The sequence below is a fragment of the Zeus faber genome (genome assembly GCF_960531495.2).
Source record: "Zeus faber genome assembly, chromosome: 6".
In the NCBI taxonomy this organism is placed as follows: Eukaryota; Metazoa; Chordata; class Actinopteri; order Zeiformes; family Zeidae; genus Zeus; species Zeus faber.
Window position 1 is genome coordinate 22,239,843 of NC_137201.1, and position 8,453 is coordinate 22,248,295.

Here is an 8,453-nt window from a genome sequence, read left to right on the forward strand (position 1 = left end):
ATATCCCTGTACCATTCCATCCTTTCATGTGCGACTTAGAATCCAAAATCAGAAGTTATTGACTTCTGATTTACCACAACATGTTTGGTGTATGGGGACCGCTCCATGGGGACCGCTCCATGGGGACCGCTCCATGGGGACCGCTCCATGGGGACCGCTCCATGGGGACCGCTCCATGGGGACCGCTCCATGGAGACCTCGCTCCGTAGGGACCTCGCTCCGTAGGGACCTCGCTCCGTAGGGACCTCGCTCCGTGGGGACCGCTCCGTGGGGACCGCTCCGTGGGGACCGCTCCGTGGGGACCGCTCCGTGGGGACCGCTCCGTGGGGACCGCTCCGTGGGGACCGCTCCGTGGGGACCTGGCTCCGTAGGGACCTGGCTCCGTAGGGACCTGGCTCCATGGGGACCACTCTGTGGGGGCCTTGCTCCGTGGAGAACTCGCTCCGTGGGGGCCGCTCCGTGGGGGCCGCTCCGTGGGGGCCGCTCCGTGGGGGCCTTGCTCTGTGGGGAGCTCGCTCCGTGGGGACCTCGCTCCGTGGGGACCTCGCTCCGTAAGGACCTCGCTCCGTGGGGGCCGCTCCGTGGGGACCGCTCCGAGGGGACCGCTCCGAGGGGACTGCTCCGTGGGATCCGCTCCGTGGGATCCGCTCCGTGGGATCCGCTCCGTGGGGTCCGCTCCGTGGGATCCGCTCCGTGGGGTCCGCTCCGTGGGGTCCGCTCCGTGGGGTCCGCTCCGTGGGATCCGCTCTGTGGGGTCCGCTCCGTGGGGTCCGCTCCGTGGAGTCCGCTCCGTAGGGACCGCTCCGTGGGATCCGCTCCGTAGGGACCGCTCCGTAGGGACCGCTCCGTAGGGACCGCTCCGTAGGGACCTCGCTTCATGAGTAGAGAACCCCCACGCTCCCTTGGACCAGGGCCGTTGCACGCCCACCGGCTAGGTTTAGGTTTTTCCTTATCCATACAAGTAAGAAACTAAATAAATTCCATATGAAAGAATTTCCATCTCTAGTTTCAGACACTTGACGATGAGGGCCAGAGGAACACAGTCACAGCAACGAGAGGGAACACATCACCGCCATTCTTTCACACCCAATACACACAACACTTTTACACAATGAACATTACAAATAATCAATAATAAATCCAAAACAGCTCTGAGCGGAGAGGGAGAGCGGCTCCCTCCCTCCCTCCCTCCATCTCTCTTTCCCTCCCTCTCTCCCTCCCTCGCTCTCTCCCTCCCTCCCTCCCCCTCGCTCCCATTCTGAGGGATCAGTTTCAGAACACGGTGAACTGCACTTGCACTGTGTCAATACTCGGATTTTGACTCCATCAGTCGCTCCATCGATTGCCGATTGACGATTTAATCGTCAATCTGCCCAAGCCGCTTTTGAATTTGTTTATCATAATTTCTATATAATCAGTCTGGAGCTCCCTCCGTGCTCTATCATATAATAAATGCAGCCGATGTTATGCTCAAAACCACAAAATGCAATGTGTAATATCCACTTTTTGACCAGTAAAGTATAGAAAGATGCTTATTTTCACTGAATCAGATGCTTATCGGCCCAAATGGGAATTGTCACCCATACAGTTATTAAAAGGGGAAAAAAGATGACGATTTTATTTTTTCAAACTTTTAATTGCTGTCAATTAAAAGTGTGAAATGTGGAGACCTAGGGGGTCCGACCCCTGATTTTAAAACTCAATGTTCCTCCCTTTCTTCCCTCCGCTATATGGGTTTGTGAAGCCAAGGTCCTTGACTGTGGTGAAGAGATATAGAAATAACCCGACTTGACTTGTGTGTGTGTGTGTGTGTGTGTGTGTCATAAAAAATAGACTTTTGATCAATAGCACATTTTCTTTCAACTATTGGTGGCTCGGGTTCCTGTTTTTGGGGGGAGATTCTCAGATTGATAGATAGTGTCTGGATCCTCTGTACTGGCTTTCCATGGAAACCTCCCCTCTATACAAATGTGCGAAATTAATTTCGTCCCCCTGGGAAAAAAAGCTCCTAAAATTAATACAAGCTTCCATCTGCGTCCAATCAAAGTGAGTCGTGGCCGTCCCGCCGCTGCAGACGGAGCTACTCCTTATTGTTTTTTTTTTTTTTTTTTTTTTTTGGGACGGTGTAATTGCCCCGAGCTGATCGGCGCTGGAGTTAATAAAGAAATTGTCGATTTGTTTGTGTTGTGGTGTGCCCCGCGGCGCCGTCCTGCGTCCTGCGGCAGCGGCGGCGAGGATGTCAGGAGAAGGAGAACAACTTCATCTCCCCCTCCCTCCTCCGTGTGCGATATCGAGCGATCCCGCCATTTGCTATTCTCTTTGTTTTAGACTCGCTCTCTCGCCGGGGAGCTCGCCGTGCCCCCGCGCAGCCAAATGCAGCGTGATTCATCACACGTTTGGAGCATTTTTATTTCACGCTTTTCTCGGCCGGTACCTCCCCTCCGCCTCACACTATTGTTTTAAGTATCAGCGTTGGCATTAGTACACAACCGGAGCCGATAAATCAGACGTGTGTTGTGTTTGCACTCTGGGTAATGCATCCCGTGTTTGGATGAGGAAATGTGGGCTGATCTCATGAATAATACAGGCTGCTCCCTCTCCGATGCCAGTGCTGATAATAAAAAAAATAAAAAATAAATTAAAAAAAAAAGAAAGAAAGGTTGGGTTCCTTTTCTAAAACGCGGGCCCACCAGGAGAGCTGGAGAGCCTGGTACATTAGCCGCGGACGGCCAGCCATAAATCAGACGCTCGCTCGGAAGAAAGAAAGGAAGCCTGGCATCGGGGGGCTCCCAACGGAGGAGGCGTCCGGGAACGGTGCCATACGGCGGCACAGGGCATGTGGGAGCCCCACCCCCAGAACCCCCGGACCACACCCCAGTACTGCAGGTCTCCAGGGCGGCTCTTAATCGCCACAAATGGCCACTGATAACAGGCGGCCGTATTTCACCCGGTGACGGCCTCCCGTAGCTTTTTACGACGGGGAGATGTCAGGATGCTGCCGTAATTGGCGCTTCTATGGGGATTTTACGAGTTTGTTTACCCTGGAGAGGAATTGTAGTCAGTGCAATGCGGACGCCTCCTGAGGGTCTGCCGGGTTCGCATGTTGATATACTTTCAGTGTCTGGGGGAGGAGGGGGATCTAACCATCGCCGGCCATATCACCCTCTGATTGATGCTCTGAGGGCCAAAGCCCGGGGCGTCGCCGATATCTGAGCCCGAATCTGACCGTCTTCATTCACTCGTTCGGAGCGGAGAGCGATGGAGTGGCAGACTCGGCCCCGTCAGCGCTCTGATGGATCGCTGCTGTCGCGGCCACTCAAGGGCTATTTTTCAGACATTTTCATACCTTCGCCGCCCTCGGCACTGGCCGGCGGCAGGGGAGAGGGGCGTGGAACCCACACCACTTTGAAATGTGAAGTGAAGCATCCTGGGAGACGGAGTGAAGGAGTCGTTTGCCGCTCATATCCAATTTTATTCAAATAGACTTCTGCTGAAATCGAGTCCATTATTTGACCCAATCTACATGGTGTAGATGTGTAGAGTTGGATCCATTTTTAGAGGAAGAATACTTTCAGAGGAAGAATGCTTTTAGATTACTTTGGGTTGTTTAGAAATGATCATTTTCCCTGTGTACGCAAAATTAAGACAAAAGTAAACCACAACTAGAAATAAATAGAAATAGAAATATTTAAAATATCTTTTTTTCAACAAAAATATTTTTATGTTTAAAAATAGAAATACTAAAATGTTACATTTTCTATTTATTTATTTTTAAAATGTTATTTATTGATATATTTCATCGTCAATAAAATTGAAATTAACAATCTAAAACATTTCTATAGGCCATTTACCACACCTTCAGAAATCAAGTTGTTTCCACTAATAATACATACTTGAATCTGATGATCTGGTAATTCTAAAAACTATAATGAAATTACCCATTCATTCAAATTTTTTTAATTTAAATTGTTTAAAAAGATATTAGAGAAAAAAAAAGTAATTAAAAAAAAGTTTGTCGCATGGTAAAAGAAAAATAGGCTATATAACTCATGGCACGTGCAACTAGGACTCTAACAATCACTGCAAGTAATAAAATAAAATACATGTATTTTTCATGTAATTATTTTACTGGTGAAAGTTACAGGAGAATATAAAATAATCATTGTTTAGTTATCCACATTGTCTTTCATCCTATGGTCAAGGGCAAGAGAGAAACTAAACTTTGCAGTCGCTCCGCTCGTCACGGGGAGGGACAGTCCATTAAACACACAGCACGGGGGATTTATTTTGTGTGTGTCCGATTATTATTAATTGCTCAGAACTTTGTCAGTCTAATTAAATTCGGCTGTTCAATGCGAATAGTCGACGGGCGCACGGAAGAACGGAGGACAGTGCCCTGATGTTTTTATATTGTCGGATAAACGGTTCATCATTGGTTAAGGAGGGTCGACCATCGGTCAAAAAAAAATAAAAATCCAAATGAGCATCAATAATTCAAATGTAACTTGGTCTGATTATAGTGTTTTCTTTCTTCGTGATCTGATTGCATAATCCCAATGACGTGTAATCAGTTACTACTCAACTACAGTACGGTTGTTTATTTGCTGTTACTTTGAGCGAGCTCCTACCATTAATATAGATGAACAACCACGTCTCTTGTTGTTTTAAAAATTCATGAGCACACTGGGAACATCTAAGCAAGGATACCTGATGTTTCTATGATCAGGTCAGAAACCTTTGAATGTTGTTTGCGGCTGTAGAGATACGAGATATTTTAATACAATTCTGCCGTCGATGGATTAGTGTTGTCTCTGATGTGCTCAGCTGGTTTGAGTTGAAAACATCAGAAATGAAATATGATGATTGCAAATGATCAAAGTCTGACAAGTTATCCAGTAAAATGTGTCTGATAACACCCCCACCTTCCACTCCTTTCATGTCAGTATGAATGTTCAATGCCAGAGAGAAGGGCTACACAGGGTGGAGAATGGGACTGGACAGGGTGGTGGACTAGACTGGACAGGGTGGTGGACTAGACTGGACAGGGTGGTGGACTGGACTGGACAGGGTGGAGAATGGGACTGGAGAAGGTGGAGGACTAGACCAGGGGGGGTGGATGCCTGGATCTGACAGGGTGGTGGAAGGACTGAAGTGGGCGGCGGACTGGACAGGGTGAAAGACTGGACGAGGCGGAGAATGGGACTGGACAGGATGGAAGACTGGACTGGGCAGGGTGGAGAACGGAACGGGGCTGGCAATCGTGGAGGACTGCACTGGACAGGATGTAGGACTGGATTGGACAAGATGGAAGACTGCACTGGACAGGCTGGAGGACTGGACTGGACGGGGTTGAAGACTGGACGGGGTTGAGGACTGCACTAGACAGGGTGGAGGACTGTACTGCACAAGGAGGAAGAATAGACTTGACAGGGTGGAGGACTGGACTGGACAAGGAGGAGGACTAGACTTGACGGGGTGGAGGACTAGGCCGCACAGGGTGGGGGTACTGGACTGGACAAGATGGAGGACTAGACAAGGAGGAGGACTAGACTTGACGGGGTGGAGGACTAGGCCGTACAGGGTGGGGGTACTGGACTGGACAGGGTGGAGGAGCTTGTCATCTAAAGCATCGAAAGAGGACCCCAAAACAAAACATGTTTTTAAAGATTTTTTCCGATTATGCATTCGAGCCATTCTAACAGGCGTCCAGTGCACCACCGTCTGAAAACGGGCTGTTTCAGTGGGAGGAGCCACCCTCCCGAGGCCCCTAGTTCTGTGAGCCAGTGGGGTTTGAGCATGGCTTCTGGGTTCAGTCGTACTCACTCCGTAACTTCCACTGATTTCACCTCATCAGCTCCCCAACATCCGTTTCTGAACAAATTTGAGGCGAGAAATAAGCAAGTGCAGTGGCGTTCCAGGCGCGGGCTGGGCTACTCAGATGGAGGGCCATTCTAATTCTAATGTGTCTCAATGCTACGCAGTACTGAGACACAAAGCTGAGTGGCTCGTTTCAAGACATGCTTTCCGAAAGTGACAGCTCACTAAAAACCGATTAGTTTCCCGCTTTGTGTGTCAGTGGGCCCATCAGAGACCCAAATGTATGTGCACAAGCACTGGAAAAAGTCAGTTTTGCATAATAGGTCCCCTGTAACTTATCCCGAAGGTCCAAGGCTCAGTTCCTGCTAAAGCCAGCGATTCTCGAGGAGGACGTTGGGGCCGTTTGAGCTTTGATATTTTGACGTGCGGTGACACCACAACTGGTGTCGCTGGAGACTGGGACGGATGCCATGCACTGGTCACCGGCGTCCATGGAGCCCGGCGCTCCACAGGTAAGCATCTGGCTTTGTGTGTGTGTGTGTGTGTGCGTGTGTGTGTGCTTGTGTGTGTGTGTGTGTGTGTGTGTACAACAAAGTGTTTAAAAAAAAAGAACGGCACCAGTCCCCCTATTGTCTTCCGGAAGACTTCACACACAGTCCCAGTGTGACACCATCAAACTGACACATGCTCTTTGGTGTTTTGTAGTGCCGCGCTGGCTGTCAGTGCGTTTGGCCTCACGTGCGCGTCTCGCAGTCTGGCTGGGGGTGCGGCGGGCGCGGCACCATGCTGTGCCGAGGCCCCCGCCGCACCTGTTTCATGTGTCGGTTGTCTCTCGTCATTCCACAAAGCCGCTCGGCTCCCCGCCTCCCCAAACAAACGTGCGCACACATGCATCATGCAACGGCGGAGCCCACCACCCCTCGTACCTTGATGAATAATTGAGAAAGCGGGCGTGTCGTACCTGCGGCGGCACCTTTTCCAGATTCCCCGTTCTGAGTTAAGCGCCGTGTTTTTTCAGCGACGCCTTTCGGCTCCGAGTCTTTCAGCTGCTGTTCACAAGGCGGGGCGCGTTTTCCTGTGCATTTTGGAAGGGGCGCACAGGGGAAACTTCAATTACAACAAGCCCCAAACCCCCCCACCTCCATCCCCACCTACAGCAGCAGAACATCCCATAATGCTGTAAAGTGGCCTATGATTCCTGTCTGGGTGAAGCTTATTCAATGGAGCAGCATGTAACCCACCACACACTTCTAATGTTTTTTTTTTTTTCATTTTTTTTTTCTTTTGCATTTGCAATTGCAACTAAAAATGCTATTTCTTGGAGTCCCATACCATAAAATACATGTCAAGTCACTACTATCGCGCTGAGGCAGCAAACATTTTGGAGCAAATCTGAGCGTTTGTGTTTCCAGTTGTGTGTAATTGGGGATGGTAATATCAGGACCGTCAGTGCACTAAGAGCCATTAGCGAGCCCGTCTTTTATGACATGCTGTATTATGGATGTGTTGTGCGTGCAGTTTCATCAGAGGCCGTAAACATTGGCCCAGTCAGCAAACTGTGCTCATTAAGAGACATTTAAATGTAATTATTTATTGATGCCTCTTATGATCTATTGTCCCGGCCTGCACCGGTGTGGATTTTTTTTTTTTTTTTTTCGCCCGGCGAGAGGCTTGGTCGGCGAGATAACGCCGGGGGTTAACGACCTCCTAAACCCTTTGCAGAGAAAACGAGCGGGTCCTCTCCAGTCATTTCCGTGAGGAAGAAGCTAGTCAGTTGTCTCCTTGGCAAGAGTGCAGAGTTATCTGTGCAACCTCCTTGCATCATAAATATTGAGACTTTAAAATATGCTTTTGGTTTTTTTTGTAATCTCCCCCACGGCTCGTAGGCGCAGTGTGTGGTCTCCACGTGTTTGAGTTTGACGTGATTTCAGCGTGTATCCGCACCTCTGAGGTTGCTTTTGGCCTGATCAACATATTATGGAACCAATGGTTGTTTATAAAGACAACACCGTTCCCTGATGTATGGCTTCCAATTAGTTCATGTTCATGAAGGTTTGTCCAGACTGTTCTTGGAAACCAACACACATTTGTCCAGAGTAACCAAATAGGCAATTAATAAATGATCTGATGGACCGAGTTAAGTTTTATTGGCCGTTTTACGAGATTCTTGATGGAGTGCCAATGAAACTCGGCCGTTTTGACATTTTGCCGTGGCCGGGACGATAAAGCTGTTGAACCAGCGCATTTTATGAAAGACATTTTTTGCTCACTTACGGGTTCATTAGACTATAGAAAGCCGCGAAAACCCGTTCGCATGGCTACCAAGGGCCGTGGACCGGAGCTGAAGAAGCAGCCATCAGCGGGATCAGTGAGGCAGTTTCCAAGAGGAAAATCCCATAATCAGTGGGATGTATTTTATTCGCTGTCACGGCAAAACCCTCCCCTTGACATTTCAGTTGGCCACGGCACACCGACTGGAGGTGATTGGTCCGTAGATGAGTTAATGACATACGGCCAAGCTATGTAATAAGTATTTCGTACCACTCTATTGTGTCAAGAAAGATTTCCACATTTTGTGCCAATGTTTACCAAAAAGTGAAATTTAAGGACAATTTAGAAGTGTTATGGAGTCGTCG